General features: G+C 41.4%; 1 protein-coding gene across 7 annotated transcripts in view; it reads left to right on the forward strand.

Annotated features, from left to right (window-relative positions):
• Positions 1 to 23233, forward strand: part of CADM1 (cell adhesion molecule 1) — a 544514-nt gene that overhangs the window by 31440 nt on the left and 489841 nt on the right. The window lies entirely within an intron of this gene.

Below are 23233 nucleotides of genomic sequence, written 5' to 3' on the forward strand. Positions count from 1 at the left end.
ATTTCTGTTCCCCCTGCTGAGACAGAACTGCGTTCACCCACTAAAAGGGTCCTGATGTGAAGTTATTCTTTCTCAAAAATCACAACTAGGGGTGCACCGAATGGAAATTTTGGTACCAAAAATGAAGGATCCACTAGGCCGAAAACTGATACCGAACATGAGTTTTTATATTTTTATACATAATTGTATTCAACTTTTTAGATTAATATCAATAATTTAAATTAATATGACTGTTGCCCATTATTGACACCTTTTAGTGCAAGAAAGGTCAAGAAAAATGCAGTCTGCAGTCTCTGGTCATCTCTTGTATCATGTCTACAATCTCTTGCTTAAACGTAAACCCATTGCCAATGGTATTAGCAAAACTTCCATGTGGTGCACCTCTAGCAGATATGATACAGGAGATGGTCAGAGACTGCAGACATAGTACAGGAGATCAATGCAGCCTCACCAGTTCCTGTCATAAGCAGCCTGCCTGTGCCCAGCAGCCTCACCAGTGCCCGTCGTATGCAGCCTGCCGGGGCCCAGCAGCCTCACCAGTGCCCGTCGTATGCAGCCTGCCGGTGCCCGCATCAGTAGCGATCTCCGTGTGTCACGGAGCTGGATTTGATTTGCCCGGGCCGCAGTAATGCCACGCCTCCTGTGATCACGTCACACCGATTCAAAGTCCTGCCATTGGATCAGTGTACCGTCCATCGCAGGAGGCAGGGCACTGTTACTACGGCCTGGGCAATTTAGCTCTGTGACACATGGAGATCGCAGCGAGGAGGGCTGGGAGCGGTAGGATGACAATCCCGCAGTGGGCGGGACCCAGGGCGGACCACGCCTCCTTTCGGTATCTGCTTTTTTTTTTTTTTCCTTTCAGCTGAATGAAAAAAACTGTTTTCGGCCAATTTAATTTTCAGTGGGGGAAATTTCTGTGCACCTCTAATCACAACAAAGAATCTCGAGTCGGTTTCTACATAGCTTGGGAGCACCTGCTGTGCGTTTACGTTAGAAGACTGGCAGGCTGCCAAGATTCTGTGGTAGTAAAAAGATAGCAAAGTTTTCAGTGAACTTTGAAAGGGAATTTCTCCTCGGTGCTTATGGATAAATGAGGACTTGTTTTAAAGTGCTTTTACTGCTCCCTCAGACTATGTAAATAAATTTGTGTGCATAGTCGTGGCACAGGTTCACTTTAAAGTGGATGTAACCCCAAATAGCAAAAATTATATCTTAATTCAATATTTATTATTTGCTATAGGTGCTCTTTTTTTTTTTTTTTTTTTATTTTTTTTTTTTTTTTTTGTTCTGGTGCAGATTTGTGTTACACTAGTAAACTTTATTGTAATCGTTTGACCTGGCCACTTTTTGTAATAGGGTAACAATGCTGCCTTTCTATGGTCATGCAGGAGCAGCATAGTCAGCCTAAGCTGCATGTTCCCGGACTACAGTATGGCACACCAATGTGCTCAGTCCCATGTGCTGTCTATTACAAAATTACTAACAGCGGATAATGCATAAAGGATCTTGGAGCTTGTAGTCCCGAGGCATTTTATAACATTATGAAAATATAAGGTGTCTAACTTTTTTTTTTTTTTTTTTTTTTTTTTTTTGAACCTCCTGAAATTGCGGATTATATGTCTATGACTATATAAGGCTAATTTCTAGGCCTTCATGATTTTTGGGGGGAATGGGCAACTGAGGACGGTGGTAGTAGAAAATGCCCCAGTGTCAGTAGCAATAAGCTATACCTCTGGCTTAGTGTTCATTTGGTCAGTGAGAGTAAAATTGCATAAAGATTGTGGTCAATAGGTGGGGTAATAGTGCCTGATTTATTGGTATTGGTTGGCGTTGGTAGGAACAGTGCCCTGTTGTTGGTGGCCCGTCGGGGCGGGTAGAGAAACGGTGCCCCGTTGTCAGTTTCGGCGGTGGCGGTGCTCCATCGTTGCTGTTGTCGAGGGGGAGAAACGATGCCCTGTCGGCATCATCAGGGGGAGGAACAGTGCCCCATCATTGGTGCTAGGGAGAGGATTTGTGCACCAAGGGCTGGATAAAGGCATGTAAAAAGGGTGCAGTTTGGAAACCACGGATATAGACAAACACAGCATATTTGAACAATCAAACTAACATTTTTTCACAGAGCACAAATTCAAGGTTAAAAACACCTAAAATCTAATGGTGTCCTGCACCACACATGTGCTCAAACATTGAATGTTTGGATATATATGTGGTGCAGGGCGTTGCAAATCCATTTTAGACGGTTTTTAACTTTTAGTTTGTACTCCCGTGAAAAAGGTCATTTGATTGTTCAAATATGCTGTATTTGTCTATATCTGTGGTTTTCAAACTGCACCCTTTTTATAAAGTGTATATATAGGGGGTTTCACCACTATTTGCACATTGCAGCTCTGCAGTATTTCTTACCTCTTGCAGAGAGGATGACACCATCACTACTATCTTCTAATACACAGGTTGATTTGCGTCTGTTATTAATTTTTTTGTATGCAAGGGGTTTCACCATTATTTGCTCTGCAAATTCTCAAAATATTTTTTGCAGAGGAGGTGACACTATCACTGCTATATTGCAATACATTGGTTGATTTGAACTGGATATTAATTTCTAAGTTTTACCATTGCACTTATAAGTCCATTTGTAGTATAAAGGAAGTGTAGGGTTGTGCTGCATTTTTTTTGGCTTTTTATTGGTATACAGAGGCCAGGACATACTGATCGCCATTGTATGCCATGAAAAAACCGCCACTTGCTGGTCACTCCCACAAGTGTGCGGTAGCGTGCTACGTTAGCATCCTCACTTTTTACTTCAAGCACCACCATATCACCCCAAAAAAACATTGTCTGGAGCCACCCCTGCCCGGATTGGATTTGAAGTTTGGGGCCCCACCCCTCCCTCCAATTTTTTTTTTTTTTTTTTTTTTCCCCTCCATCTTCTCTTCATAACATTTGGTAGTCTCATCCCCAAAAATTCTAAGAAGTGTGTGTGTGTGTGTGTGTGTGTGTGTGTATATATATAGAGAGAGAGAGAGATATATATATATATATATATATATATATAGATATATAGATATATAGATATATAGATATATAGATATATATAGAGATCTCTATCTATTATTTTTTATTTTTTTTTCATCTCATGGACGAAATGTGAGAAATAACATATATCATACAATCATTCCATAAACGCATACCACCACATAGGCTGCATATATCATTTGAGGAAAATATGCTTATAAAATAGTTTACCATTTGCCAATTTAAAAAAAAAAAAAAAAAAAATGTCCCTGGATTTCATTTTTAAAAATCTGGTCACCGTATGTATGTATGAGACATGCTGATAGGAGAAAACAAAAACAGAGCTAGCAGAATTCCTCATCTATCTGCTGCTACTCTTTCACTGTCTAATCACATGATGGACAACACTTTCTTTAATATATAACTAACAGAGAAAGTTGTGTCATCCACCTGGATATTAATCTCAGCACTGAATGGGCAGAAATACAAATCCTTTGGAGGGTATGACTAGCATATGTAGCTCATCTGTATTTCTATCTGTTTGCCTGGAATTCCGATTTGAATATTGAAGATTGTAAATGAGCTTTATTACCATGCTGTATTTGGACAAACAAAAAGCAGGTTATACTCGATCAGGCCTGAGCTTTGTGTACAATAATTCAGCCTCATGGCCTGCTAGAAGATCTCTGGCGGCCATCATTTTGTGTTCACTGCTTTGTTCACATCTATCAGACAACCATTTGCTGTTCCACTGCCAGCTTGATGATTGGACTGTGGAGCAGAAGCAGTACACTGGTAAAGTTATCCCTCTGCTCACTCTGCTGTCCTCTCCTGTTGATATGTCTGCTTCCAGTACTTGTGAACCACATCAGAACCTAATTGGCTGCTAATGCTGACTTTATCTCTCGGTTTTGCTGTACAGGAATATTTAAGACATTTGTACTAAATACATAACATTTACTCATTTGATCTGCCTGGAGCTAATCTTTAATATACAATTTAAAACAAACCTGTGCTTTTCCCATGTGTAGGAAGGCAACAGGTGGTGGTTAGCCCCCCTCCAATCCCAGTGGCATAAACCTTTCCTTAATTTGCCCGTCACTCTGATTAGCCCTAGAGAGAAATGCTTAATGCTATGTATTTTTAAAAATGTTCCCTCCCCTCTCCTCCTACCTATCTTGACTAATCTATATTAAAAGATCTGATAAGATGAGAGATTATCTGTGTTTATTTTGCTTCGGTCATTTGATCTCGCAGATACAGCTGTGTCGGTGAATGGCTGCTGCAGGGGAGAGGACATAGCGTCAACAACGGCTGGGTTTGGGAGCCTGTGGGTGGTGTCGGGGCTACTAGAATTCCCAGCTGTTGTCGAGCACTACCTCCCCGCTCCCCTGCAGCAGCCACTCATTGACACGGGGGCCGGCGCTGTGGGATAATGTGACAAGACCAAATTAAAAATAGGTATGTACACAGAAAATGCACTATTATTATTATTATTATTATTATTATTATTATTATTATTATTATTATTTTTTTTTTTTACAGTTTAGGCAGGATATGTAGGAAGAGGGGTTGGGAACATTTTTTAAAGGAGAAGTTAAAAAAAAAAATAAAAAAAAAAAAATAAATGCACATCTATTTGCAGGTAAAAAAAGTGAATTTTTTTTTTTTTCCCTACTGGGAGCCTTCTAGAAAGCATTGCACACACGATCAGCAGATGGTGGTCAGCAGTGACTTCTGCGGACTGTCTGTGTAAGCCAGATTTCTCAAACTGGCGGCCCTCCAGCTGTCCTATAAGTCCTATTATGCCTCTGCCCGTGGGATTCATGCTTGTAACTGTCAGCCTTGCAATGCCTCATGGGATTTGTAGTATTGCAACAGCTGGAGGGCCGCCAGTTTGAGACCCCTGGTGTAAGCTGTCTGCCTGTACCTTGTACTGATCGGAAGAGACCATAAACTACCGGAGTGCTCAACACCACCCTGGTAGTTCATTAAGAGCTACAAGTTTACAGCCCCAAAGGCTGACCGTAGTTTTAGTTTTTTCACCATTCACAGACTCTGTGCATATATGACGTAGCTGGGCGGGCGTGCAGAGCCCCCTACGGCTGTGTGTGGTGGGTTTTTTTTTTTTTTTTTTAAATTGTGGGAGCAAGTTCAGGGAGAAGATTCCCCAGCTCTCTTTCATTAGAGTCAGTGAATCGGGGATCAGCTACAGGAGTGGAACATATTACATGTTCAAACCTGAAAACATGTAACATGCTCCCAAAGGTAAACCTCTCCTCTAAGACTGGATAGAATTAGGCTTTTTCTTCCAATTTAAAGTGGTATTAAGCCAAAAGTAAAAATGTATTATATTGCAGCTTCTCAGTTCTTGTACATGATGGCTGCATTTGTTTTCTTTTGTAGGCTTTCTTTCTTCTATTTTCACCTGGTGATCTGCCCAATAAGTCTGTTCTTTTTGGGGGAAAAAAAAAAAGCTCCTTAGCAGAATGCATCAGTTACAGTAATAAGGCCTACCATTTAACATGAGCAGGGGTGCTTACAAGGATCAACTTTTATTTATGTAAAACCTTTATCCCAAAAGGGGGACTAAAAAAACAGTTGCTGTAACTAGTCATAAAGTGTTAGACTGACAATGCTGCTGTGCAAAGGTGCCCCCCTGTGCTCCTTCATCCAGAGTGGGGGCGCTCTAATACAGGAGGTGTGTTACTGGCCAGATCACCAGGTGAAAACAGAGAGGAAAAGCCTAAAACAAACAAATGCAGCCACCACATCTAATGATTTTTAACCACTTAAGGACCGAGCCTCTTTCTGAGATTTATTTTGGTGTGTAAAAAAACTTTTTTTTTTTTTGCTAGAAAATTACCTGGAACCCCCAAACACATAATATAATTTTTTTTTTTTTTCTAACACCCTAGAGAATGAAATGGAGGTCTCTGCAATACTTTCTGTCACACCGTATTTGTGCAGCGGTCTTACAAGCGCACTTTTTTTGAAAAAAAAAAAAAAAACTTTTTTCCATCAAAAAATAACAGCGGTAAAGTTAGCCCTTTTTTTTTTTTTTTTTTTTTTTTTTTTTATATTGAGAAAGATGATGTTACACTGAGTAAATTGATACCCAACATGTCACGCTTCAAAATTGCGCCCGCTCGTGGAATGGCGACAAACGTTTACCCTTAAAAAAAATCTCCATAGGCGACGGTTAAAAAATTCTACAGGCTGCATGTTTTGAGTTACAGAGGAGGTCTAGGACTAGAATTATTGCTCTCGCTCTAATGATTGTGGCGATACCTCACATATGTGGTTTAAACACTCCTTTCGCATGCGGGCGCTACTCACGCGAGCTCGGCGGGACGGGGCACGTTTAGGTTTTTTTTTTTTTTTTTTTTTTTTCCCTTTTTACACTGTGTCACTTTTATTCCTATTAAAAAGGAATGTAAACATCCCTTGTAATAGAAAAAAAGCATGAGATCTGGGGTCAAAAAGACCTCAGATCTCCTACTTACACTAAAATGCAATAAAACAAAACAAAAAGTCCTTTTTAAGAGCTGTGGGCGGAAGTGAAGTCTTGACGTCGCTTCCGCCCTGCAATGGTATCAGAACGCGGACCGCTCACTGGAGAAGAGGATACCGGGGTTATGGTAGCTAGCTGCTGCCAGAACGATATCCCTCTTCAAAGTGCCGACGTATATCGCCGTGAGCCGGTCCAGAAGTGGTCAAGCTGCAATATATTCCATATTTTGTTTTGGGTTTAATATGGGTTTAACTTTCAAATACCTGAAGTTTGCGAGTAGGGAAAGCTATGTATAGGAGTGTTAGTATGTCCTGTGGCAGAGCCGGAATTGCTGTACATTAGACTGTAACTCTCCTAGCACATTCAGCTGGTTACAAATAAGCATCATTGCTTCCTACAGGGCCAGGAACGCAGAGCTGCTGAATTTGCTCCGTGGGAAGCAGTAATAGCGGTTTATAGTCCGTTCTCAATAGTACATCTATGTCAGTCCTCACGTTGCAGCATTACAACATGACATTTTTATTTCTTTTTTCAGTGCAGCTTTTGGCCGAAAGGAACGGATCGTACTTTGTCCTCTTTAGCCCCAATCTTTTATTTTGTAGATGTAAGTGTTTTTAGCCTCTCACATGGGGTGTAAAATTAATGACATATCTGTTGCCCGCTGCATATGCTATTCTGCCAGGAAGCGTAGAAAGGAAAGCTACATGTGGCTGCCATTTGTTGAGCATTGATTTTACTTGCTTGTTAACAAGTGTTCACCTGGATGTGAAGTCTGAGCAGCCTGGGTACAGTAATTGAACGTGACAGGTCCACAATGACTCATTATGGGGTGATGTGTGCACATTTGTGTGTGTACCGTATTGTGTATTCTTTATTCTTTAACTAAAATTATTTAGAAGTGAAAGACAAGACTCAAATCCTCTATTTTTACTTTGGTGGCAGATCATGGGCAGTAGCTTGTGTCGTAATTGTGGCATTGGAATGTGCGAAGGCTTGGATGGATTTTGTTTTTTTTTTTTTGGGTAGTCGGCAGGTTGCACAGTGGTAGTCGCTCATCTCCTGCCATCCTGTTAGCACTGCAGTAGAATGGGGGCTGTTACTGGCCGAGGTGCCCTTTTATAAATACCCCGTAAAGGAAAGAATCCGAGCCTCCGTGGGCACTCTGTATACAGCTGGTAAGATGGCTTCATTGACGTCTACATTCTAGTAGAGGATTGGGAGGAATGCCAGAGATCTGTGAGCAGTGCTTTGTATGCTCGGGAGGAATATCCATCTCTTTGAGGTCTGCAAGAGATGTTACGATTGTACTAAGTAACTTCTCACAGCTCAGATTTGATATTTTGAAGCTGGTAAATAATGCAGCATTGGTTGTGAAAGATGAGCCAAGTCCACAGTCTTTTCAACCTTTAGGAGGAATTTATGATGAAGAATGCATATTTATAAGTGACGGTGACAACATCTGGACACATACTGCATCTTCATAGAGCAGAAACGTTCATGTTTGCTGCTAATAGATCATATCATGGGGAATAAAATGAATAGCATATACAATTGCTACACAAGTCATATTGTAACTGAATGTTATTAAAAATTGCCTTTTCCTTTTTTTAATCTGCAGTGCTTTTAATTTTTCTGTAACATGCAATATGGTAACCTAGGGGTTATAAATCTTCCACTAGTTGTCCCCTCCCTAAACACTTACCTGAGTCCTGGACTGATCGGCACTGTGCCTGTCTACAGCAGTGCTGGTTCTCTCTCTCCTCTCTCTGACCGCAGTCTGTCAATCAGATACTATGAGGAAGGCTGAGCCCCATTGTGTGTGTCTATAAACAAACACAGCCCAGCTCAGGATCCAGTCCGCAGGTGCACCACCATTAGAAGCAGCTTCCTAATGGGGTGCGCAGACAAAAGGAGGGGCCAAGAGCTGCGGTAGAGGACCTCTGAAGAGGTTTGGGGCTGTTCTGTGCATATTTTCCATTTACTAACTGAAAATATATATTTTTTATCTTTGCTGTATTTGCTTAAAGGCTTGTGTTTTTTCACCTTTAATGTATCCTATGCATTAAGTTGAAATAACACCTAGCAGTGACCGGCTCCCCAGCCCCCTGTTTTACTTACCTGAGCCCCTTCATCTTCTTCGGCGGGGACGCGCCATCCTTCTCTCCAGGGAGTCTCGGCTTTGATTGGATAGATTGATAACAGCGCAGCCATTGGCTCCTGCTGCTGTCAATCAAATCCAATGACGCAGGCGCCGGGGGGCGGGGCCGAGTCATACATTCGGCTTCTATGGACGCCGAATGAATGACTCGGGAGCGCGCCCGCAAGGTAACCCCCTCGCGAGAGCGCTTCTCCTAGGGGGTTATCTAATGCAGGGAGGAGCCACTGGGGGACCCCAGAAGACTATGTTCGGGGCCACTCTGTGCAAAACAAGCTGCACAGTGGAGGTAAGTATGACATGGGTTGTTTGTTATTTAAAACAAAAAAACTAAGCTTTAGTATCACTTTAAAGTAGAACTATAGGGAAAACTTTTTTATTTTATTTTATTTTGGGTAGAGCATAGGGGGGTTATAACCGCTGTAAGGTTTATTTTTGCCCTCTTTATCCCAGTGGGGAGATTTCCCTTCACTTCCTGTGCCATAGCCAAAACCAGGAAATGAGAGGAAATCCCTGCAAATCAAGAGAATTCCTTGAGGACCCCCTTTTTTTATTTATTTACTTTTTTGTGGACAACCCAAAATTTGGGATTTTCTTTCACTTTCATTGATAATGGTAAACGGGACAAATAGAGAGGGTGAATCTTCCCAAAGGGGACACAGACCGGAATAAAACCAGTCAGGGGTTCCATCCGCCATCTCCTAAAATGTTCCAAGTGTGTGACCCACTGGGAATCATTCAAAAAAAATTCTGCATTACTGGTATTGCACTCCTTCTCAATGCTCAAAAATCCTCTTCTGTTTCATCCAAATGCTGAGGGAATTTTAACAATGGGGGGACTTCAATTCATATTTAGTGGGAATATCCTTCCATCATACCTTTAGGAAGGATGTGGCTTCGTTTATCACTTCTCTCACTGGCACCCCCTTTACTATTTTACCTCCAAACCGCTTTACTGGGAATAGGGAGTGAACTATGGCCTACCCAACTACAATCATTTGTAACTCGTGTCTTGATGGCCACCCGCTTATCTATTGCTTATAATTGGAAGAGCAGTGCTTTTGCTTTCCCATCTATGCAGCATTTGATCTCTATCCTTGATGATCACTTTCTTTTAGAGTATATGTTTGCCAAAGCTTATCTAAGACCTGCTAAATTCCACTTCCTTTGGATTTCAGGTCTTGTGCCAAGCTTCTGCCCCATTGTATTCTAGACACAGGAGGTCAGTCATTGGCACAGCATCACTTCGAGAATGAATAGTGGGCACAATAAAGCGCCCGCATCATGGGATTGTGGTCGCCAAAAAAGAATTAATTAATGTTTTTTAATGTAAAAAAAAAAAAAGAGGGCGGGCTGGTCACGAGGCAAGGAGCGGGAAAAACGTTTTTTCCTCAGACTGAGAGGCTATATAAGCCTCTGCGTGACAGACCCGCTCACACTTGCCCTGAGGCGGCTTAAGCTTGAGCTCCCCTTCCCTCCCACCCTTGTCGCTGGCACCATTATGTGGTTATGTCACCCTTGAATCAAGAGGGGACTTGGTTTTATTGAAATGATTTATTTACAGCTCGAGTCCTATGACTGAGCGAGTTAGAATTGGTTTGAATTTGAAAGAATATTTATTGATATTTCAATATTTATTTGAATAAAGTTATTTGTTTTAATTCTAACACCAATAAAGGTGCCGCGGCCATTTTCAACACCAACCTGTTGTAGTGTACTTCTTTATGAATATATAGTGCGACCTACAATCCCATGCTTTGCATTTGTTGAATGAATGCAAGGCATTCATTGATTAGATGAGGTGAAGAGGCGGGGTGGTGATGTCATACTCTCCACGTCATCCAAACAAAGATTTTGCAGTCCCAGAGCCAAAACAGTAAATGAATGGAAATCCTGAAAAGTTAAGAAATCCTTAACTTGTTTCCCCATTGGAAGATTTGTCCTCTATTCCTGTTCTGGTGACAACTTAAAATGTTGGATATTCTTTTACTTTTGCTCTCGGTGATAACAGTAAATAGTACAGATAGAAAGGGCACAGACTGCAATACAAACCTGGCAGGTGTTCTAATCCCTCTTTACTTTATCCAAAACTAAAAAAAAGTTTTGCTTTCAGTTATACGTTCTCTTTTAATTATTAGTACAGTTTTTAAGTTAATTTAAGAATAAAAATGCAAATTGTGATTCAAGAAGCATGGATTTCAAAGTTGCCATCTGTCTTTCATTTCCAGGAATAGTTTTACTTGTTTGTCCTTAGATTTTTTTATTTATTATTTTTTTTGTTCCTAAAGAGTTTTAACTTTTTTTTTTTTAAATGTTTATTAGTTGCCAAATATAACTCTAGACAAATGATGGATGCATTTCTGTCTTTTACTTGGTACAAGTTACAGTGCCTTGAAAAAGTATTCATGCCCCTTGAAATGTTCCACATTTTGTCATGTTGCAACCAAAAACGTTATTGGGATTTTATGAAATAGACCAACAAAAAGCGACACATAACTATGAAGTAGAAGGGAAATGATAAATGGTTTTCAAAATGTTTTACAAATAAATCTGTGAAAAGTGTGGCGTGCATTTGTATTCACCCCCCTTCCCCTTATTCTGATACCCCTAACTTAAAATTTAGTGGAACCAATTGCCGACAGAAGTCACCTAATTGGTATATAGAGTCCACCTGTGTGTAATTTAATCTCAGTATAAATACAGCTGTTGTGTGAAACCTTCAGAGGTTTGTTAGAGAACCTTAGTTAACAAACAGCATCATGAAGGCCAAGGAACACACCAGACAGGTCAGGAATAAAGTTGTGGAGAAGTTTAAAGCAGGGTTAGGTTATAAAAATGATCCCAAGCTTTGAACATCTCACAGAGCACTGTTCAATACATCATCTGAAAATGGAAAGAGTATGGCACAACTGCAGACCTACCAAGACATGGCCGTCCACCTAAACTGACAGGGCGGGCAAGGAGAGCATTAATGAGAGAAGCAGCCATGAGGCCCATGGTAACTCTGGAGGAGCTGCAGAGATCCACAGCTCAGGTGGGAAAATCTGATCACAGGGCAACTTTTAGTCGTTCCCCAGAGCCCACCTTGTATGTACCTGAACCCGATCTTTCCATCAACAGGGATGAGCACAGCAGCTCCAACAGCTGTCTCAGGTCCTCATTGGATAGATCGATTGCAGCAGGAGCCATTTGTAGCATCAGTAGCCATTGGCTCCCGCTGCTGTCAATCAACTCCAGTGACACGGGAGCTGGGGGGTTGGAGTCCTGCTGTCTGTGTCAATGGACGCAGCAGCAGAACTGAGGAGCGCACCTGCACTAGCGCCCCATGGAAAGCGGCTTTTCTTGGGGGCACCCAAGAAGATGAGGAGCCAGGAGTGTCGCTGGAGGACCCTAGAAGAGGTGGATCGGGGCCACTCTGTGCAAAACCCTTGCACATAGGAGGTAAGTATAACATATTTGTCATTTAAAAAAAACAAAAACTTTATAACCCCATTAAGTTCATTTTCATGGCAAAGAGGAAGTTTGCAATTAATCCCAATTAATCTGATCACTCTTCAGAACATTCTGGAGTATATGCAAATTGCCATCATAAAAACTGAGGCAGCAGACTTTGTGAAAATGTAATATTTGTGTCATTCTCAAAACTTTTGGCCACGGCTGTACAGGGTAATTAGTATAGGGCTTAGAATTGGGGTGGGAGTAAGTTTTAAAGTGTTACTAAACCCACAACAGTAAAATCAGTCTGTATATGTAGCAAAGCATACTTGTTATACTCACTGTGGAATTTAAGGGGTTAATCCTCAGCATTGTGTAAAAAGACAGCTAACACAGGCAGAGTAGCTCAGTTGTGCCTTTTTATGCTGAATAGCACATCTACTTGTTGATCAGAGCTAGCCAGGTCACATGATGATGACATCACACATGTGGGCGTGTATACAGGCTGCAGTAGAAATCTTCACCCTCCTGAACTCTCAGCACTGGAGAAATGCTGCAGTTTTCATGTAAGTGGGGTATACAGATCATCCAAAAAGGTATATAGTTGCAGTTTTTGAATGTGACAAGATGATTTTATAAGCTGTGGGCACTGGCGGGTGGTGGGTGAACTATTTTCATATTACTGGGTTTAGTAACACTTTTTAAGTTTAGGTATTGACTGGACTTCTACTTTAAAGCTGACCTCCAGACATAAAAAAAATCATGTAAATATATTAGTCAATTGCCACAAAGGATATAAATGCACTTTGTGTGCACCGAATGGCTTTGTATATCCAGATATTAGAATATAAAAGTAGCCCTGACATTATCACTTTGCTGTACATAGTCTGTGCTGTGTCCAATGGTTTGATAAAGGGACACTCCTGTTTGTCCTAAAACACCCAGATGAGGACAAGTCTCCTTCTGCTTACACATTTATATTGGCACAGCAACATCAGGGAAATAGATAAGAGTTGTATGGTGTAGTTACATAGGCATTAGGAAAACAAACAAGAGGGACGGCTGTCATGATCATAAATTGCTTTTGTAGATGAAAGTAGACTAGTTGATGAGGTATAAAGAACATTATTACACCATTCAGTAGTAGAGATAACACTGGAACGTTACATATTCTCAAATATGGCAGATGGTTATTATGTTGGTAATTGATGTTGATTCTAATTAATAACTATTGGTTTAGGTTTAATGTATGTGTGTTGATATTTTAAAGCTGACATTTCATTAAAAAAAAAAACATTTTCCTTCTAATGCTGTGGTCCCATCACTTACCTGTAATGAAGCCTATCCCACGCGTGTCAGGCAGCTGGATCCCGTAGCAATGTTCTGTGCAGTGATGACCGGTCCTCTTCCTGCTGTTGCCCGTCTGGCACTGGTGGAGTTAATGACATCAAGTCTTCTGTGAGTTGCAGTGAAAAAGAGCTGATGCAAGCCCATTCATTGATTACAATGCATGTAAACATGATCTGTGATTGGGGGAGAGTGAATGGTGGAATTCTCTCCCCCAATCATAGATCATGTTACATGCATTGTAATCAATGTATGGGCCTCTCCATGGACCAAAGAAGGGACAGGGGCAGGCTTGCATCAGAAGACTCAAAGCTAATAACTTTTGTCAGCCCCAAAAGTTTAGCAGCAGGAAGAGGACCTGTCACCACTGCACCGGAGATTTCTGCAGGATCCAGCTGCCTGATAAACATGGGACACACTTCATTAGAGGGTAGTGATGTGAACACAGCAATAATGTTTTATTTTTGTAATTTTTATTTCAGTTTTAAATTGGATCTGAATAGACTAAACATTGAAAACTGGTATTCTTGTTTAGATTTCAATAATCTTATGTATGCATATAGTTCGTAATGGTTTATCTCTGTGATCCACTCAGAAGTAGGCTTTGTATGCTCCAATTCAGTGGCAAAACCTGCCCCCAAGGGCCACACTTACCCCATCCAGGTCACAGGCGGTTTCCCCGGGTAATCCTTCTGGCCAATCCGGTCTTAAGACCCGCTTCCTGTCCTTATTGGCGAGAAGCGACGCAGGAAGACGATAGCCCATTTGATTTGCTAATGTCACAAGTGGGTGGGCTCGGTGCAGTGATCTGCGCCCTGAGCCCAACCCTTTTGAAGCCAATTGGAGCCTCGAACTCTAATCGTGTGCTTCAAAAAAAAAAAAAAAAAAAACTTGTAGAAATCTATGCGTCCAGCGTCCCACATGGATATTAGGGGGGCTGCTCACCTTATGGACCAGCCACCGCTGTTCCAATGTCTTGGAACCAGTTGTCTTGCTATAAAGTTCTATCATTTTGCTATGTCTAGATTCAGCAGTTTTGTAGGGAGACTAATGTAATACACTTTTTTTTTTTTTTTATAACAAATATGTTATACTTGCCTCCTCTATGTAAAGGTTTTGCACAGAGCGACCCCCCCCCCCCCCCCCCCCCCCCTGGGCTTCCCCGGCAGCGCTCCTAGGTTCTCCTCCGCATTGAGTGCCCACTCAGAGAGCCGCATTCCATGGGGGCACTCATGCAGGCACACTCCTGAGTCCTGCTGCTACGTCCATTGACACAGACAGCAGGACTCAGCCCCGCCCCCTGGCTCCCATGTCGCTGGATTTGATTGATAGCAGCGGGAGCAAATGGCTCCTGCTGCTTTCAATCTATCCAATGAGGACCCGAGACAGCATTAAGGTGAAAAATCTAGAGGGTTTACAACTCCTTTATTGTCATTTAACAACTGGTAAAATACACACTTAACGGGAACCTGTTCAGATTCATTCAGATCATTGCGATGTGGTGGCACACCATATATTACAGCACTTTGTTCAAACATTTTGCAGGTCCAACATCTCCCTTTATACATGTTTTATCTGTGTGTTGTTGAGATGTTTACCTGGACCTCAGTTCTAAAAGCCTCTTGTATGTTGTGATCACTGGCATAGCAGCAAGTGCAAATCTAGCCATATACATCCACTGAGAAATCTCTATTCTGAAAAACGTTACCCTAACCATGCACCATTGAATTGTTCCCTTGTGCATGTTTATGCTTATGGAGGGGGAAGAGTAGGATGACTTTCCTAATGTGATCAGTCACATCAATTCATCCAACAGATCCTTCCTATGAGATCGCTTAGCCTGGGGATGTCTGCAGAAGCGGCACGCATACAGTTAGCAATGAATGAATCCGTTGGCAATGTAGGCAATGGTAATTTTTGATTTTATTTTACTTTTATTTATTTTTTCTTGAATAACGCATTCAGATTTGTCCAATCTGTTTTGAATTATACAGTTCACAACGCAGATTGTCTGGATTCTGCAAGACACAGTTGTATGCAGATATTTTAAAGTACCGGTATATGCAAACCCAATCACTAAAATCTCATACACATTTAACATGTTAAGCCTCATTTACACCGGAGCGTTTTGCGTGCAACGCGTTCTAAAAAAAATTTTAAAAATCCTGTCTGCTGCATCCTTGATGTGATTTCATAAAAAAGGAAAATTTATAGAGTTCAATGGTAATGCGTGTAAAACACTGCGCCCCTAAAACACACCGCACAGATGTGAACCCGCCTGCAATGTCATTTTCAATATTTCTAAGCATGCAGGTTTCTTTAAAATGATGTTCCTGTCCTGATAGTACTTGTCAAGAATCTTCCTTTATAGTGTGACTAGGCTGTTTGTCTTCCAATTGTAATCCTGTATATTAGAATTTGCAAGTGCCGATTCATCACTAAATGCAGGCATGATCCACTGTTGTACCCACCCTGAGAAATGCTATGCAGCCATAAGTAGAGTGCATGTAGTCAAAGTGTCTGCATAGAGTCTACAGGCGATCAACAACATTGAGATACAGCAAAGGATGAATAGAAGGTGAACACAAGTATTATAATAATAATAATAGCAAAATGGAGGCAACCTTGCTTAACCGTTTCTAAACATGAAGATCTGGCAGCCATGGGTGGATAACCTTTTATCCCCAGGCTTTGATTTCCCCCTCCTGGAACCATAACTTATCACTTTCTTATTTGTTTAATACCTGTTTACCCCCCAAGATTTGTGCGTTACATAGTTGGTGAGGTTGAAAAAGACACCAGTCCATGCAGTTTAACATATGACGTGTGTTTATGTCAATAGTACCTTGTATACCACTGTAAGTTGTGGTCGTTAAAGTGGCTATTTAATAGTTTAAAAAAAAAAAACTATCTATGCTCCCTGCTGATAACACTGCTTGTGGAAGAGAATTCCACATCCTTCTGATGAAACGTGCAGGGCGGAGCGTCACGCTGATGTCACCTATCCCCTTGTGTACCGGAAGGATCGGTTTGCTTTGGTTGTGCGCCGGCCGGCACACCAGCCTTAAGGCTTTTGTATCACTTGTAACATGTAAGTGCATTACTTTTATTTTTAATACATTTTATAAAAGGTTTTACGCCATATGGAGCTTTTTTGTTTTTTCATGATTTAAAAACCATCCATCTATCCTTGTAAGTGAGTGGCACCCTGTGGACAGTTGTTTCATTGGGAGAAAGACCCAGGCTGCGTATAAGCCAAACGCGCTGTTTGATCCCCTGTAACGGGGGATCACCTGGAGCTGGTAAGAAGTAAACCTTACTATTTGGTGGCGGACTCTTCACATAGGGTGATTGATGGCGGTTTCTAGCATCAGGAATCTTCAAGGCTCCTAGTTACAATCACTGGTGGATTTTTATAAGAACGTTATACTTGAAAATTTGATGGATTGGTCTGTGGAATTATTTTTTTTAGCGCAATTCTGTTTTCTTTTATATATGCTACACTGTAATTTTTGTCATACAGGAGAATCACTGCTTATGTTTTACTGATTTCGTTTTTTGATTCCAAATAGCGCAGTTTTGTTACTTTTTCTAGAATAAGTTCAATGCTTGTAGTCTTTCCCCATAGCTGCGCTCCATAGTCCCCCCCCCCCCCCCTTTTTTTTTTTTTTTTTTTTTTTTTTTTTTAGCTTTGTTGCCCTTCTCTGGACTCTCTCCAGTTCCAGCACATCCTTCCTGAGGACTGGTTTTATCTCTGGAGTGAATCCCCTTTTTAATGCATGCTAATAATGTATTCTGTTGGCTTTATATTCTGTGCATTAGACCTCCCGTCTGTGTGCTTTCCCCCTCGGTTTCTGGTTTCTCTTTGTTTGGCATGCACAACTTTATTTTCAATGTTAACTTTGCACCCCAACTGCTCCATATTGAATGGTTTTCTTCTTAGTGCCTGGAGTAGGGCTGCAACTAACGATTATTTTCATAATCGATTAGTTGGTCGATTTTATTGTTTCAATTAATCGGATAAAATCGTAAAAACAAAAAAAAAGAAAACACATAATGAAAAAAATGGAGTGTTGCATTCAAACTGCAGAATAAAAAACTTAAACTTTACAATTTACATTACCTGGAGACCCTCAAGCTTTCATTCTGTAGGGCAAGATGCCATTTTTGCTATTTTTGTTGGCTGATATTTGTCAATCTGTGTGTCACTGTTATACATTAGCGAATAGCTCAGTCAAAATCTGTATTATAATATATGTGGCTGTGATGCCCATTCTATTCTGAATATGTAACATACTTCTCTGTCTTTACTATGCTGGTTTCCAATAAAAAAAAAAGATTGAACCCCAAAAATGGCAATTTAGGGAAAACTCAGACCCGGTTCACACAGGCCTAACAAGTCGTGCTCCATTCTGTACAATGGAACCGTTCTAATAGGAGCAACTCAAGTCCCTCCGACTTAGAAAAAGGTTCCTGTACTACAGGTAAAAGCCAGTAAATTAGAATATTTTGAAAAACTTGATTTATTTCAGTAATTGCATTCAAAAGGTGTAACTTGTACATTATATTTATTCATTGCACACAGACTGATGCATTCAAATGTTTATTTCATTTAATTTTGATGATTTGAAGTGGCAACAAATGAAAATCCAAAATTCCGTGTGTCACAAAATTCGAATATTGTGTAAGGGTTAAATTTTGAAGACACCTGGTGCCACAAACTAATCAGCTGATTAACTCAAAACACCTGCAAAGGGCTTTAAATGGTCTCTCAGTCCAGTTCTGAAGCCTACACAAACATGGGGAAGACTTCAGATTTGACAGCTGTCCAAAAGGACACATTGCACAAGGAGGGAAAGACACAAAAGGTTATTGCTGAAGAGGCTGGCTGTTCTCAGAGCTCTGTGTCCAAACACATTAATAGAGAGGCAAAGGGAAGGAAAAACTGTGGTCAGAAAAAGTGAACAAGCGATAGGGATCACCGCGCCCTAGTCAAGATTGTGAAAAAAAACCCATTCAAAAATGTGGGGGAGATTCACAAGGAGTGGACAGCTGCTGGAGTCAGTGCTTCAAGATCCACCACCAAGAGACGCTTGAAAGACATGGGTTTCAACTGCCGCATACCTCGTGTCAAGCCACTGTTGACCAAGAAACAGCGCGAAAACCGTCTCACCTGGGCTAAGGAAAAAAAGAGCTGGACTGCTGCTGAGTGGTCCAAAGTCATGTTTTCTGACGAAAGCAAATTTTGCATTTCCTTTGGAAATCGAGGTCCCAGAGTCTGGAGGAAGACAGGAGAGGCACAGGATCCACGTTGCCTGAAGTCTAGTGTAAAGTTTCCACCATCAGTGATGGTTTGGGGTGCCATGTCATCTGCTGGTGTCGGTCCACTCTGTTTCCTGAGATCCAGGGTCAACGCAGCCGTCTACCAGCAAGTTTTAGAGCACTTCATGCTTCCTGCTGCTGACCTGCTCTATGGAGATGGAGATTTCAGGTTCCAACAGGACTTGGCGCCTGCACACAGCGCAAAATCTACCCGTGCCTGGTTTACGGACCATGGTATTTCTGTTCTAAATTGGCCAGCCAACTCCCCTGACCTTAGCCCCATAGAAAATCTGTGGGGTATTGTGAAAAGGAAGATGCAGAATGCCAGACCCAACAACGCAGAAGAGTTGAAGGCCACTATCAGAGCAACCTGGGCTCTCATAACACCTGAGCAGTGCCAGAAACTCATCGACTCCATGCCACGCCGCATTAATGCAGTAATTGAGGCAAAAGGAGCTCCAACCAAGTATTGAGTATTGTACATGCTCATATTTTTCATTTTCATACTTTTCAGTTGGCCAACATTTCTAAAAAATCCCTTTTTTGTATTAGCCTTAAGTAATATTCGAATTTTGTGACACACGGAATTTTGGATTTTCATTTGTTGCCACTTCAAATCATCAAAATTAAATGAAATAAACATTTGAATGCATCAGTCTGTGTGCAATGAATAAATATAATGTACAAGTTACACCTTTTGAATGCAATTACTGAAATAAATCAAGTTTTTCAAAATATTCTAATTTACTGGCTTTTACCTGTACTTTGGGGCGACTTCAGAGCGGCTTGGATTGGCTTCTATACAGAAGTCGTTTTGCAAGCCATGCTGAAGTCTCACTGTACAGGGCGACTTGAGAGTCGGGTGACTTTGAAGCCGCCCCTGTGTGAACCGGCATGCAATGTCATTTTGAAGGTTTGTATCTGTTTTAAGCAAATCTCTCATGTACTTTGATCATTGCTACATACAGTAACTTACAGGAACTGGGCGACAATCTTGTCTGTGGACACATTAAGATGTATTACAAAGCAAACTCTTCACGTGTGAAAGATAAAGTTTCTATGGCTGATTAAGTGCTATCTTTTTTTTCCCCAGCTATAGACCACTTGAAAGGAGCAAACTGACCAAGTTTCATCTAGAATTCCAAGTTGGTTTTAGGCATAGATGTGAAAAACACCTTTCCAGGCTTTGAAATGATTAGGAAACGTTTGCTGTTAAGGGAATCTGGGGATTGAAAATTCAGTTTAGCACCAGTATTTTCTAGCTGCAATAGATCTCATTTATGAAAGTATCTGAGAACAAAAATGTTATTAGACAGTTTGTGTTACAAAGACGTGGCTTTTGCAGTATGTAATAATAGAAGCGTTATGTTTGATTGGGTATTTTGCAGTAACACAGCCTGTTTCAGTTAGTTACCGTATTTCCTTTTGATGCTTTAGGATTTTTTTTTTTTTTTTTTTAATATTGCTTGAAAAATCTGAATTGGTGTCTAGTTTCTAAGACTTTAGTATCATCGGTAACGAAAGCCAGATTTGCCATTAGTCACAGTTGGCATTGCCTATAAAAAAACAAACAAAAAAAACTCTCCTTCAAAATAGCTGCGGTGCCCAAAATATTGTGCTGTGCTCAAATAATGACCCTACAATGAAACAACAAAAAAGTGAATACAGGTAAATACAACAAGCTCTTTAAAATGCATGTGGTAATAAGATATCAACTTAGTCGGTATAGAGAAGAATGACACCCCCCCCCCCCCCCTTTTTAAAATCACATTTTGTTGCTTTGCTGCCTAACATGAAAACAGACACTGTTTTTGTTTTATCCTGCTGTAGTTATTATTACTTCTAACATCCAAGTGGAAGATCTAGAACACCAGCATGTCAGAAAAAAATTCAAAAGCTGAATCGCTGAGTTGGGGAAAAAAGGATCACCCCCCTCCTAAAAATGACTTGTAACTCAGATGTACAGTGCCTTGCAAAAGTATTCACCCCCTTGGCTTTTTTACCTATTTTGTTACATTACAGCCTTTAGTTCAATGTTTTTTTTTTTTTTTGTTTTTTTTTAATCTGAATTTTATATGTGATGGATCAGAACACAATAGTCTAAGTTGGTGAAGTAAAATTTGAAAAAATATATTACATAAAACTATTTTTCAGAAATAAAACACTGATAATTGACATGTGCATATGTATTCACCCCCTTTGTTATGAAGCCCATAACAATCTCTGGTGCAACCAATTACCTTCAGAAGTCGCATAATTCGTGAAATGATGTCCACCTGTGTGCAATTGAAGTGTCACATGATCGGTCATTACATATACACACCTGTTTGAAAGGCCCCAGAGGCTGCAACACCTAAGCAAGAGGCACCACTAACCAAACACTGCTATGAAGACCAAGGAACTCTCCAAACAAGTAAGGGACAATGTTGAGAAGCACAAATCAGGGTTAGGTTATAAAAAAAAAAAAAAAAAAAAAAAAAAAAAATCCAAATCTTTCATCCCTAGGAGCACCATCAAATCTATCATAACCAAATGGAAAGAACATGGCCCAACAGCAAACCTGACCAGAGACGGCTGCATACCAAAACTCACAGTCTGGGCTAGGATGGCATTAATCGGAGTGGCACCACACAGACCTAAGGTAACACTGGAGGAGCTGCAGAGTTCCACAGCAGAGACTGGAGTATCTGTACATAGGACGACAATAAGCTGTACACTCCATAGAGTTGGGCTTTATGGCAGAGTGGCTAGAAGAAAGCCATTACTTTCAGCAAAAAACAAAATGGCTCATTTTAAGTTTGCAAAAAGGCATGTGGGAGATTCCCAAAATGTATGGAGGAAGGTGCTCTGGTCTGATAAGACAAAAATTGAACTTTTTGGCCATCAAAGAAAACGCTATGTCTGACGCAAACCCAACACATCGCATCACCCAAAGAACACCATCCCCACAGTGAAACATGGTGGTGGCAGCATCATGCTTTGGGGATGTTTTTCAGCAGGTGGAACTGGGAAACTGGCCAGTGCTGAGGGAAAAATGGATGGTGTTAAATACAGGGATATTCTTGAGCAAAACCTGTACCACTCTGTGTGTGATTTGAGGCTAGGATGAAGGTTCACCTTCCAGCAGGACAATATCCCCAAACACACTGCTAAAGCAATGCTTGTGTGGTTTAAGGGGAAACTTGTAAATGTGTTTGGAATGACCTAGTCAAAGCCCAGACCTCAATCCAATAGAAAATCTGTGGTCAGACTTAAAGATTGCTGTTCACAAGTGCAAACCATCCAATTTGAAGGAGCTGGAACAGTTTTCCAAGGAGGAATGGGCAAAAATCCCAGTGGTAAGATGTGGCAAGCTCATAGAGACTTATTCAAAGCCATTTGTAGCTGTGATAGCCGCAAAAGGTGGCTCTACAAAGTATTTGACTTTAGGGGTGATGAATACCGTATTTATCGGCGTATAACACGCACCCCAATTTAGGAGGGAATTTTAAGGAAAAAAAAAAACTTTTAGGAGGGAAGTTGAAGGGAAAAAACTTACATTTAAATGCCCATCAGTGCAGCCTTGCCCCAGTGCAGCCTTGTCAGTGCAGCTTTGCCCCAGTCCAGCTTTGCCTCAGTGCAGCCTTGCAGCTCGCTGAGCTTCAAAATCGCCAACCGCGATTTGAAAATGGCGCCGAAATACACAGAGCCGGTCCTCTGCTCTTCTCGGCGGCTCTCGTTCACTTTCGGCTCTACTCGGGATGGGCGTGACGGTGAGCGGAGCTATCCGAACCTAGCCGAGTACACTCGGCTAGGTTCGGGCGGTGCTCGAGTGAAGCCGAAAGTGGCCAAGAAGAGCCGAGGACCGGCACTGTGTATTTCGGCGCCGTCGGCGCCATTTTCAAATCGCGGTCGGCGATTTTTTTTTTTTATTTTTTTTTAATTTTTTTTAGATCTGACAGCGGGGGATCGCAGGGGATTGGCGTATAACACGCACCCACGATTTTCCCCTGATTTTAAGGGGAAAAAAGTGCGTGTTATACGCCGATAAATACGGTAGTTATGCACATTGACTTTTTCTGTTATTTTGTCCTATTTGTTGTTTTGCTTCATAATAATAATAAAAAAAAAATCCTCAAACAAGTTGAAGGCTGGCCGCAGGCTAGCCTGTATTTGTAGGAGGAGTCTGAGATCTGTATATCCCTCCTCCTCCTCCATCAGATCCTTCGTTGGATCATTTCCGGCCGATGCACGTCACTTCCGTTTCAGTGCGGTGTTCGGTGGCAGCAGTGGTGGCGGTTCCTGTCCCGGGCTCACGCCGGGTACCATCAGGGGACCGTCCACCCACGCATCCAGTACGCAATCCAGGACCATTATGGGGCCCGCTCTCCCGGTGCTCACGCAAGTGGTACCATGGGGGACCGCCTGCCCACATGCACATGCTGTATCCGGCATCTGCGAGGAGG

This window comes from Aquarana catesbeiana, linkage group LG10 (genome assembly GCF_042186555.1).
Source record: "Aquarana catesbeiana isolate 2022-GZ linkage group LG10, ASM4218655v1, whole genome shotgun sequence".
Classification (NCBI taxonomy): domain Eukaryota; kingdom Metazoa; phylum Chordata; class Amphibia; order Anura; family Ranidae; genus Aquarana; species Aquarana catesbeiana.